The sequence below is a fragment of the Tamandua tetradactyla genome, chromosome 7 (genome assembly GCF_023851605.1).
Source record: "Tamandua tetradactyla isolate mTamTet1 chromosome 7, mTamTet1.pri, whole genome shotgun sequence".
Classification (NCBI taxonomy): Eukaryota; Metazoa; Chordata; class Mammalia; order Pilosa; family Myrmecophagidae; genus Tamandua; species Tamandua tetradactyla.
Genome location: NC_135333.1, coordinates 87,189,608 through 87,201,775, shown reverse-complemented (window position 1 = coordinate 87,201,775; position 12,168 = coordinate 87,189,608). Strand labels below are relative to the sequence as shown.

General features: G+C 38.1%; 1 protein-coding gene across 18 annotated transcripts in view; it reads left to right on the top strand.

Annotated features, from left to right (window-relative positions):
- Positions 1–12,168, top strand: part of SOX5 (SRY-box transcription factor 5) — a 1,211,684-nt gene that overhangs the window by 362,369 nt on the left and 837,147 nt on the right. For all 18 annotated transcript variants that reach the window (XM_077170300.1, XM_077170296.1, XM_077170299.1 and 15 more), the window contains one exon: positions 1,274–1,350. The gene's annotated coding sequence lies outside the window, so the exon portion shown is untranslated. The remainder of the gene's footprint in view (positions 1–1,273; positions 1,351–12,168) is intronic.

The following is a 12,168-nucleotide window of genomic DNA, read 5'->3' as shown; positions in this document are numbered from 1 at the left end:
CAAATCCTCCTCATGCCTCCAATCTTTGACTTCCTCTCTCTCTGACCACTAGACCAGGCTATTAAGGGCTCAGTGATTAGGTTCGGCCACACAGATAATCTCCTGGTTTTTAAGTCCACTGTGCCATATAACATAACCTACTCAGGGAACTAAATGCCATCATAGTCACAGACCTGATGATAATGCGGCACTTGCTCACCAGTGTAGGGGGTGAGGTTATAAAGGGCTTCTTGCCTAGAGCAAAACAAGCACTTAGAAGAAACCCAAGAAGTATGTTATTTCATTAATATTTTGTTTGGAAACCAGTACATCTTTTTAATAAAGTTAATTTTCTGATATCTGACCTTGATGTACTGTTGCCGATCTTTATAAATTTTGCCTGGATATGACTCGCTCACTTCTAAATATTACTACCATTTTCATTACAAAGCCAAGGCAAAATGTTTTCATTTTCAGGAACGGGGGGACTTTTATCATATGTGCAAAGAAAAATAAAACAATGACATACAATCTATGCCTGAACATCATCAGTTGAAAGTAAATTTTGCCAGGGATGTCTTTCTTAAATTCAATTAAAATATTAAATTAAGCTGTGTTTCAAGGCTTTTTGGACTTTCCAGATTTAAAAAGGAAGGGGGAGGGAGGGAAATGACTGAAGGTAGATAATAGTTATTACTTAATTGAGTATCTACTTTGTGTCACACAGTGTACTTAGCATTGTTTTCTTTAATTCTTTCAACAGGCTTACCAAAAGGATACTATAATTAACCCCATTTTATAGGCAAGCTGAGATTTAGAGAGATTAAGTAATTTATTTAAGACCATATAAAGAGTAAATGGCAGAGGATGCATGGATGGTTCAGTGGTAGAAGGCTCACCTTTCATGCGGGAGACGTGGGTTCAATTCCTAGACCATGCACCCCCCCAAAAAAAGAGTAAATGGCAGGAACAGAATTTGGAATCATACCAGCCTAACTACAAAGCATATGAACTCAAACACTTCAACATATTGCCTCCACCCAAACCAAAATATAGTAAGAATATATAATGTAATAAACATTTAGAAGCAATTATTCTTGAGGATTGAGTTTTCTGAATAAAGTTGTTCAAATTTATAAGGATGTTCACAGATACTTTAGTAGTCTTAGGATGTTGAGGAAGAGGGTTGAGCTATAGAATGGTCATTTAATTGAACTAAGACCTTGTAAAAGGTAATCAGCAATGTATCATTTAATTAATTCTAAATTATTTTGGGGTGTGTGTTGTGACCTAGGTGCTGTGCTGGTCACTGGTGGCCCAGAGATGATGAAGACTATGTCCCTGCCCACAAGAAGCTAGCGATCCACTGGGGTATGTAAAACGTTTATTTTATTATTTTTAAATATGTAAAACACTGAGTTCAATCTGTCTGAAATATTTGCTCACGAATTTTGAAAGCAAAATTGGAATTTTTTTTTTTTTGACCGAATGGGCTAATGATAAGGAAAGTTGATCATTTGGATTGTTGTACATCAAATCATATCAAATAATAATGTTTTTTGGTTCAGTCTTCTGTAGATACTGTAGTAATACGAAAGTTAAAAGTATAAAACTGTTTAAAAAATACCTCGAGACTTGTGTGAATTTTCTATTTACTGCAATTAATGAAGGCAGAGGAAAAGAGAATTATATGATGATAAATCACACACAGCAACAATGAGCATTTCTTCTTCATACATATAACATTGATTATTCTGCTCTTTGTTGGTGACTTTAGTGATAATTATCTTTCATCTTCTCCTGCCTCATCCCACTTTTCTAATTCAGCTAAGTCTTTGTAGGGATAACATAAGTTTTTAATTAATATGGATTTTGGCAAAATATATATTTTGAATCAAGGTAAAAATTGTAGTAGTTGATAATAGCTTATGCTTATACTGAGCCTTGCATTGTACTGTGAGTAGTTTTAAAATATTAAATATAGCAAATGCAATAAATATTAACAAATATTATGTTTCAATGATACTTCATATATATCATAACTTAATACAGAGGAATAATAGAAAATAGAATTAAAAATGTGATAAGGGAGGATTTACCTAATGTCCAGTAGTTGATATTGATGCTACAACAACCCTAAAAACAATATATTTGTATATATTTAGTAAATATATTAATACGCTGTCTAGATTAACATCATCACTGCTGGGAGTGCAGTTGTGATCAATTTAAAGTGTGAGCAAACCAGAAAAGAACGTGAACCTTATCTTGGCAATATGATTTTAATTTTTAAAAGCATTTAATTTCATAAATCATATCCATCATCTTTGCATAGATAAATGTTGTGGCAATTTTTTGAATGAATCTGTTGATTCCCTAAAGAAATTATGGATACACCATAAATTTACAAATGAAAGGCCATTCATCAGAGTTATAAATATGAGTGGTTCCTGTGCTGATGCCCATATAAACTTAAAGTAGTTTAATATCTGTTGGCTTTTGTGTATAGTTAGTACTGCAAAAAAATAAAGATATTGTCTCACTTCCATAATGTCATAACATTGGCACAGTGGTGAGAACAACATGCAATATTTTTTGAATGGCATGGCATTTCTTTGAATTACTGCTGGCAATAGAACATAAATCAGCCTTTAAGATGGATATTCCAGAGATGTTTATTAATCTATTCATTTAATCTAAAATACTCACTCTTGGCATTTATAGAGCCAGTTCAAGGGAAGTAGCAAGTGCTTCTAAACCCCAGCAATTACTTTTAGGAACCCCATAATCATGTCAGCTAAGTCTGGCTGGAATTGAGATCACAACACACACAGATTCTTTCCTCCTAATGTATGCTAAAAATATTTTCTTAACCAAAATATATTTTCTTGTATGTGTGCAAACAAAATCTTAATTTGTTCCACCATTAATGAATTTTACTACATAGCTCTCTATTTGAATTCTCAGTTTTTAATGTCTTTTTCTCTTTTCTTTCTTCCTTTTCTCATCTGGAAAATAATCCAGTATTGTGTTGGCTTTGGTTGAAAAAGATTGGCAGATTGACTGAATTCATATGTACCCAATTAAGAAATACGATATGATACATAATTTTGAAAATATGTAATGAGAATAAAGACAGGTAAGGATGGACAAAAGAACAGAGTACAGAGAAAGGAATTTAGATAGGAATGATCAGGGAGAGCCAGTTAACAAGCTAAAAGGGGAGAAGGAGCCAGTTAGGCAAATGTTTGTGGAAATAAGATGGTGTGTATATGTGTGTGCTTTATATTTATTTATACGTTTTTATTTACATATGGAAAGTTGAGACACAGCGTTAACTCTTAGTTTAAATACTATACTCGATATTCAGTTTCTTTCCATCGCTCCGCTTCTCTGAATACAGCTTCATTCTCTGGCTTCATTCGGCAGCAAGATGGTGGCAGTAGTCCTCTAACATCCTCTCAACTCAGATCAAGCAGGAAAAAGACAGTGAAACTTTCTCAAAAGCACTTTAGAACGTCTCTATTTTTTCTAAAAGGCTCTGATTGGATCACTGAATAATCTTGGCACCTGTCTTGGAATATGGCATAAAGTCAACTTTATCATTTTCCATGGACTTGGCATAGAGATGGTATCCCAGAGGGAAATGGAGTTTTATTAGTGAAAGAGGGTACATGGATGCTAGGCAGTAAGAAAGGATACTGTGGTGGTTAAGTTCTGGTGTCAGCTTGGCCAAGTGATTATGCCCAGTTGTCTGGTCAGGCAAGCTAACTACCCTGACCATTGCTACAAGGATATCTTATGATTGGTTAATAAACTAGAACGCTGGTATAGTAAATCATCAGCCAGTTGATTGCATTTGTGTTGATTACATCTGCTGTCAACTAAGGCATTCTGCACACAATGAGATAATCCGATCAGTTGAAGGCTTTTGAGGAAGAAACGAGAATCTTTTACTGCTCCTTCAGCCAGCGAGCCTCTCTTGTGGAGTTCATCCAACCTTTCATCTAAAGTTGCCAGCTTTACAGCCTGCCCTGTGGGTTGTGTCAGACACCTTTGTAAATCTCATATTTACAGATCTCTCCTGTTGGTTCTGTTTCTTTTGAGAACCCTGACTAACACAGCTTGGTACAAGAAATGGGATGGTTCTTGAGAAACAGAATCTTAAAAATGGGTTTTGACAATTGGCTTTCTACTCTGACTAGACTCAGAAGCACTAATGACACTTCATAATAATCATAATGTCACTGGCAGTCCATGGGGTGAGTTGGCAAAAAGAGATACTCAACATATCACCATTAGATTCTGCTAATTGTATGCTTATATAAGGCAAGGCTCTGGGTGAGAATATTTTTGACACCTTTGGGAGTTTGTTGAATTAAGAGGTGTAATAATATTGGCAGATTGTTGTTAGATATGCTGGATACAGTGAATGAAGGTAAGGGAGGAGCTGAAGACTTCAAATTTGCACCTTAAGAGTTGTATGAATGATGTAAAAGTTTCCATGTGTGCTCTGAAAGAAAATCTTATTTCTTGTGGCTACAGACTTGAGATCTCTGAAAATCAGACAAAGCTTCATTGTGTGAGCAGCAGATTTAAAACATTAACTAAATTCTCAACCTTGCAAAGTGTCTGCTGTTAAAGTAAGGGCATTGATTGTAAGAGAATGGGATCCTGAAATGTGGGTGATATTTGGCTTGATAATGATGGCGATGGGGAGATGGAATCCCTGGAATCTGATGAGCCGTTGCTAGATAGACCTGTAATGGACTGCCCTAAGGAAAGAGCTTCCCAACCTCCAGCCTGCCTTGAGGAAACAGCTTCCAGGCCTCCAGTCTCCCCAGAGGAATCAGCCACTAGAACTGCCCTTACTTAGTAAAATAGTCAATCAGAAGCAAAACTGTATTCCTGGAGGGATTACAGACATTAGTACCATTCTTAAAGACTTGAAGGATGCAGGGTGGTGATTCCCATCATATCCCCTTTCAACTCTCCTATTTGGCTTGTGCAGAAAACAGATGGGACTTTGAGGATGACAGAGGATTTGTTGTAAACTTAACTAGGTGCTGACTCCAATTGTAGTTGCTATTCCAGATGTGGTATCATTTCTTGAGCAAATCAAAACATTGCCTGGTACTTGGTATGCAGCTATTGATCTGGCAAATGCTTCTTTCTCAATAGCTGTCAGTAAGGACCACCAGAAACAGTTTGCATTCAGCTGCAAGGTCAGCAGTATATGTTCACTGTCCTGCCTCAGGGGTATATCAACTCTCCAGCCCTATGTCAATCTTTTCTGCAGGGACCTTGATCATTTCTCCCTCCCACAAGACATCATTCTGGTATATTATATTGATGATATCATGCTGATTTGTCCTAGTGAGCAAGAAGTAGGAACTACTCTAGACTTACTGGTAAGCATTTACATGTCAGGGATGGGAGATAAATCCAACAGAAATACAGGGGCCTTCCACCTCGGTGAAATTTCTAAGTGTCCAGTAGTGTGGGGTATATTGAGATATCTCTTCTAAGGTGAAGGATAAACTGTTGCATCAGGCCCCTGCTGCAACCAAAAAGAGGCACAACATTTAGTTGACCTCTTTTGATGTTGAAGACAACATATTCTTCATTTGGGTGTGCTACTCTGGCCCATTTACCCAGTGACCATGAAAGCTGCTACTTTTGAGTGGGGACCAGAACAAGAGGATGCTCTGCGACCTGTCCAGGCTGCTATGCCAGCTGCTCTCCCACTTGGGCCATATGATCCAGGAGATACAATGGTACTGGAAATGTCAGCAAATAGGGATGCTCTCTGGAGCCTTTGGTGGACTTTAACAGGAGAATCACAATACAGACCCTTAGGATTTTGGAGCAAAGCCCAGCAAAGTTATCTGCTGCAGATAACTACTCTCCTTTTGAGAAACAGCTTTTAGCCTGCTACTGGGCCTTTTAAAGACTGAATGCTTAACCACAGGCCACCAGTTACCATAAGACCTGAGTCACCTATCATGAGCTGGGTGTTGTCTGACTCACCAAGCCATAAAGCTGGGTGTGCACAGCAGCACTCCATCATAAAATGGAAATGGTATATTAGGGATAGGGTTCAAGCAGGTCCTGAAGGCACAAGTAACTTATATGAGGTAGTGACCAAAGTGCCCATGGCTCCCACTCCTTCCACATAACCTTCTTTTTCCCAGACCATAGCTATGGCCTCTTTGGGAGTTCCTTACATTCAGTTGACTGAGGAAAAAAAAAAACTAGGGCCTGGTTTACAGATGACTCTGCATGATATGCAGGGACCATCTGGAAGGGACAGCTGCAGCACTACAATCCCATTCTGGGATGTCCTTAAAGGACAGTGGTGAGGGAAATCCTCCCAGTGGGTGGAACTTAGAGCACATCTGGTTGTTCATTTTGCTTGGTAGGAGAACTGGCCAGAGGTGCATTTGTATACTGACTCCTGGGCTATTGCTAATGGTTTGGCTGGATGTCAGGGACTTGGAAGGAGCAGGATTGGAAAATTGGTGACAAAGAGGTCTAGGGAAGAGGTATGTGGAACATGAAAATATTTTTGTCCCATCTGAATGCTCACCAGAGGGTGACTGCAGCAGAGGAAGGTTTTAAAATCAAGTGAATAAAATGACCGGTCCTATGAACATATCACCTTCTTCCCTCAGCCACTCCTGCCATTACCCAATGGGCTCATGAACAAAGTGGGCATGGTGTTTAGGGATGGAGGTTATGCATGGGCTCAGCAAAGTGGACTTCCACTGACCAAGGCTGACCTGGCTACAACCACAGCTGAGGGCCCAATCTGCAAGCAGCGGGCAGCGGATACTCACATTCAGTCCCCAGTATGGCACCATTCCCCAAGGTGATCAGCCTACTACTGGTGGTACATTGATTACGTTGGACCACTCACATCAAAGAATGGGCAGTGATTTGTTCTAACTGAAATAGAAACATGCTTTGGATATAGGGTTACCTTCCCTGCATGCAATGCTTCCGAAAAACTGTCATATGTGGAATTGCGGAATGCCTTATTTACCATCATGGTATTCCACACAGCATTGCTTCTAATCAAGGAACTCACTTCACATCAAATGAGGTGTGGGAATGGACACATGCTCATGGAATTCTCCATTCTTACCATGTTCCCCATTGTCCAGAGGCAGCTGGGTTGAATGACCTTTTGAAGACCCAAATATGGTGCCTGCTAGGTGGCAATTCCTTGAAGGGCTGGAGCAGTGTTCTCCATGAGGCTGTGTATGCTCTGAATCAGTGTCCACTGTATGGTGGACCTCAGAAAAGCCATGTCCTTTAATCTTCATTCAATATTGCTGGCTGGCAACTTTTTCATTGTTCCTGTGGAGATGTGACCCACCCAACTGTGGTTGGTAACTTTTTATTAGAAGTCTTCCATGGAGTTTTGACCACCCTTTCCAGATGTGTCTTGATTAATTTACTGGACTCCTTTAAAAGAAGAAACATTTTGGAGAGAGTCTTTTTAGAACCACAAGAACCATGAGAGGCCACACAGTCAGAGACCTTTTTAAAACATCCCCAGGGGACTTCATGAAGCCGGAAGCCTGCAGAGAAAGCTAGCAGACTCCTCCATGTTCGCTATGTGCCTCTCCAGTTGAGAGAAAAACCCTGAACTTCATCGGCCTTTCTCGACTGAAGGTAACTCTTGGTGGTGCCTTAATTTGGACATTATTATGGACTTGCTTTAATTGGGACATTTTCAAGACCTTAGAACTGTAAACTTGCAACTTATTAAATTCTGCTTTTTAAAAGCCGTTCTGTTTGTGGTCTATTGCATTTCCAGCAGTGAGGAAACTAGAACACCAGTATTCATGGGTCCAGGAATCAAGGTGTTGAAATGGGAGTGGCACTACTCACTATCACCCCAGTGATCCACTAGGAAAACGTTTGCTCCCTGTCCCCGAAACCTTAAGTTCTGCTGGTCTACAGGTCTTAGTTCCAAAAGGAGGAGTGCCTCTATCAGGAGACACAACAATGTTTCCTTTGAACTGGAAGTTAGAATTGCCATCTGGCTATTTGGGCTTCTCATGCCAATGAATCAACAGGCATGAAAGCAAATTACTGTTCTATCTGGGTTGATTGATCCTGACTATCAAGTTGAAATAGGACTGCAACTGCCCAATGGAAATAAAGAAGAGTTTTCATGGAATACAGGAGATCTCCTAGGGTATCTTTTAGTACTACCATGACCTCTGACTAAAGTCAATGGAAAACTGCAACAACCCAATCTAGGCAGGAGTACCAATGGCCCAGAAACTTCAGGAATGAATGTCTGGGTCACTCCACTTGGCAAAGAACCATGGCCAGCTGAAGTCCTTGCTGAGGGTAAAGGAAACATGGTATGGGTAGTAAAAGAAGGTAATGATAGATATGAACTTTCACCATGTGACCAGTTACAGAAACGAGGGCTGCGATTGTCTGAGTATTTCCTCCCTGTTTTGTTATAAGTATGTTTACATTTGTACATAAGCAAATATCTTTTTTTCTTCTTATCACATGATGTGACTTATTTTTTCCATGTTATCGTATTTAAGTCATAGGATATGAAGTTTAAGAGTGAATATTACCTAAGGACTTGCACTCTATTCTGGAGAGATGTAGTGCATTTCTGGTTGTATAAAGAACAGTTGAGTATTGTTAGGTGAAACATATGTCTGTTATTGTGTTCTCTTTGGAAATTAAGTGTGTTTCAAGGTGATATGTATAGCTGCCAAGCTGACAAGGGGTACTGTGATGGTTAGGTTCTGGTGTCAACTTGACCAAGTGATTATGCCCAGTTGTCTAGTCAGGCAAGCACTGGCCTGACTGTTGCTACAGGGATATTTTGTGACTGGTTGATAAACTGGAATTCTGGTATATTAAATCATCAGTCATTTGAGTTCATCTATAGGTAATTACATCTGTGATCAACTAAGGGCACCTCCCACAATGATATAATCCAATCAGCTGAAGGCTTTTAAGCAAGATGAGAGATTCTTTCACTACTTCTTCAACCAGGGAGTCTCTCTTGTGGAGTTCTTCCAGACCCTTCATCAGAGCCACCAGCTGTACAGCCTGCCATACAAATTTTTGACTCTTCCATTGAGAGTCATGGTTGAATGAGACATTTTTATAAATCTCATATTTATAGCTCTCTCCTGTTGGTTATGCTTCTCTAGGGAACCCTGACTAACACAAATACTTTACTTCCAGAAAATTCACCATAGTTACAGATACATGGTATTTTGTGTATGATTCCAGAAGCCCATTTATTTCTTAGCAATCCATGGATTCTAGATTAAGAATCTCCAATGCTGACATAGAATCAGTGTCTCCTGACATATACAAAAAAAAACAGCATTGATATCCAGAGTCATCTAGGATAATGAATTGTTTCTGGGATTATTTCTCCAAATAAAGAGACAAAATGAGTATCACATGTAACTAGCAGTTTAAATAATAATATCAAATTAAGAATGAAAGGAAGTTGCATTTTCTTGTTAACCATAGTGTAAATGAGTGGTTCAGCATGGGAGTGTGTCTTTGCTGTTATTTCACATTAAGGAAAATAGGCAAACTCTTTATTCAAGGCAAGAACTTTATGAGCATGACCGTAAATGACTTCCATTAACAATAAGTTTTCCAGTGTTGGTTCCACATCTTTTGTTGATATGGGAGCCAATGTCTATATATACCCTAAATCCCTTCCATTTAATCAGTTTGGCTAATCAGGTCTATGAAAATTAATTTATAAAGGAAATTCCTTGTTTGATAATTGGCCCAAACTTCCTGTTGACTTGCTGGTTTATTTTTCTTTTCAACCATATTTTATTCTGGAACATGTTGGTGAAGTCAGTCATTTTCTTAAAAAAATAGTTTTAATTTAGAAATTTGAAGAGAATTGGTAGGAATTGTAAGTCAATCATAGAAAAACATAGGTACCTTGAACAAAGGTACTTTTCTGTCATAGAAATAGCAATCATAATTGTGCTTTATTTTTACATAGATTTCTCAGTTTATTGACAAGATGGAATTGGCCTGGGATTTTAAGTTGCTTCGTTTAGCACAAGAGGAGTTCTTCTTCTAAAGACAATTATAATACCACTCAAACATGGTAAAGACTTGTGTGTTTACTGGATGTTTTAAAATAATAAGCACATTAAATGAATAAATAGGATCTGTCTCATGTTTTGTCTCTTCACACCATCAAAAACCCTCTGAAGTTGTACCACTTCTCATGAATGGATAAGCTTTGTAAACGAAAAACTTCTATTTATGGGACTAAAGGTCATGCTCCTTTTTAAGTTTAAAACCCTCAGCTGTGAAAAATTGCATCTTTTTTTTCCCCTACCAACTAATGCTACTGAAATACAGCTATCTTGGAGGATGCCCAGTTTTCACAAATATTCCTACAAAGTTCACAGTGTATCTGACTTCCAGATTAAGGGTTTATTATTTTTAAAAAAGCAGCAACAAAAACCCAACTCCTTCCCATACACCTCTCGGTTTACCACTATTTCTTGCATCAATTGAGAAGTTTATGGATCTCTTACCACTCTGTGTATGGTTTTTGTTTCATTTTGTTTAGTAGAATACAACATAACTTCACACAGTGTCAATCATCTGTGACTAAGAAACAGCAGGTAGTTCATTAATTGAAGACTGATCCACAGATTTTCTTGCTCTACATTTCTTTTTCTCTGTTTTTCAGATTCATTTTTAAAATTTTAGCTGAAAATAGGGAGTTGCTTGTCTCCATAGTAAAATCAGTCCATCAGTAGAGTTTAAAGAAGTGAGTTTTTTGAAGAACAGATTTATTCTTGTATAAAATTTGAAATTATTCTCCAACCTGGCTAACACAAACCAAAGGATATTTTAGGGCTATAGGTTAAGGAAGGATGAAAATATCATTCCAGTAATTCTTAAGACAGATGATTTGAGGAACAAACTTACTGCAAGATAAATCCAAACTATGTTTGTCCTCTATAATGTCCAATTCAGCTGCATAGATGTGAGTTTCAGATATGAGTAAATGCTGTTACTGATGTAAATTGTCAAAACATTCCCTATGTGACTAAGTGGCAGAATTCTTGCCTGCCATGCCGGAGACCTGAGTTCAATTTCCGGTGCCTGCCCATGTGAAAACTGCAACAACAAAAAATTCCCTATTATTAGCTTTTAATAGGCTTTTTTAGGAAGAAGGAATGGGTTTAATGCACGATCCCAAAGCCTAGATTTCTAAAGACATCTGCCTTTCTGAATATGAGATGGGGTAGGAAAGGGAGAAAAATCAACATACATATTTGAGTTTCACTTTAGGATTCTTTATAGCATATGTTACTGACTGGGATTTTTCTTTACCTAAGAATAAAGAGACAAAATGGCTAATCTAAATAACCTTTGCCAGGTTTTCTAAAAGTGCCTGTAGATGAAAACATGTCAGACAATGGGTCAAATCAGGCCTTAAAGTTTTCTTTGTTTGTTTGTTTTAAATCCATTCTTTACTGAGAAGGAAATAAAAGAAACACTGAGATTGTGACACATTTGGGTTCTTGCCACATTCCCAGCTCACTTTGCAGACATCTTTCTCCTTTAGAGAAAGCTAATATTTTCCAGAAATGTTCCATAGGTATTCTAAATCATAGTACAGACACCTGCTCCTATATATGGGTATGTTGTCCACCTAAGATGAATCAGAGTTGATTTTTTTTAAGAGTGCTTCCTTTCAAAAACCTCATTAATCTCAGTGTGCAGAATCTAGGGGGATAGTTGTGTTTTGCCTGTTGACACTGTTTAATGTAAATGATTTATGATTATTCCTTATGTATACACAATAGGCACTTTATAAATTGGATTGTTCTAGGAGTAACATGATACATAAATGTTATTGCTATAAATTCTTCAGTTGGCTATATATTTTTGTATCATATAACCAGTGGGCTTATAAATGCTGACTGTTCCAACCTGCTCTTTCTACCCAATATTGTAAATGATGACTTAGGTAAGCCTTGCTGAGATATATATACAGAGGCACTCAACCTGTCCAAGAACAGGACCTGCTGGCACCTCTCCGCAACGGCTTCTGGCTGTTTTTCAGGGTTGATGGCAGAGAGAAAAGAGAGAGAGAGCAAACTGAAACTGTATAGCAAGGTGATTCTGAGATTTTAT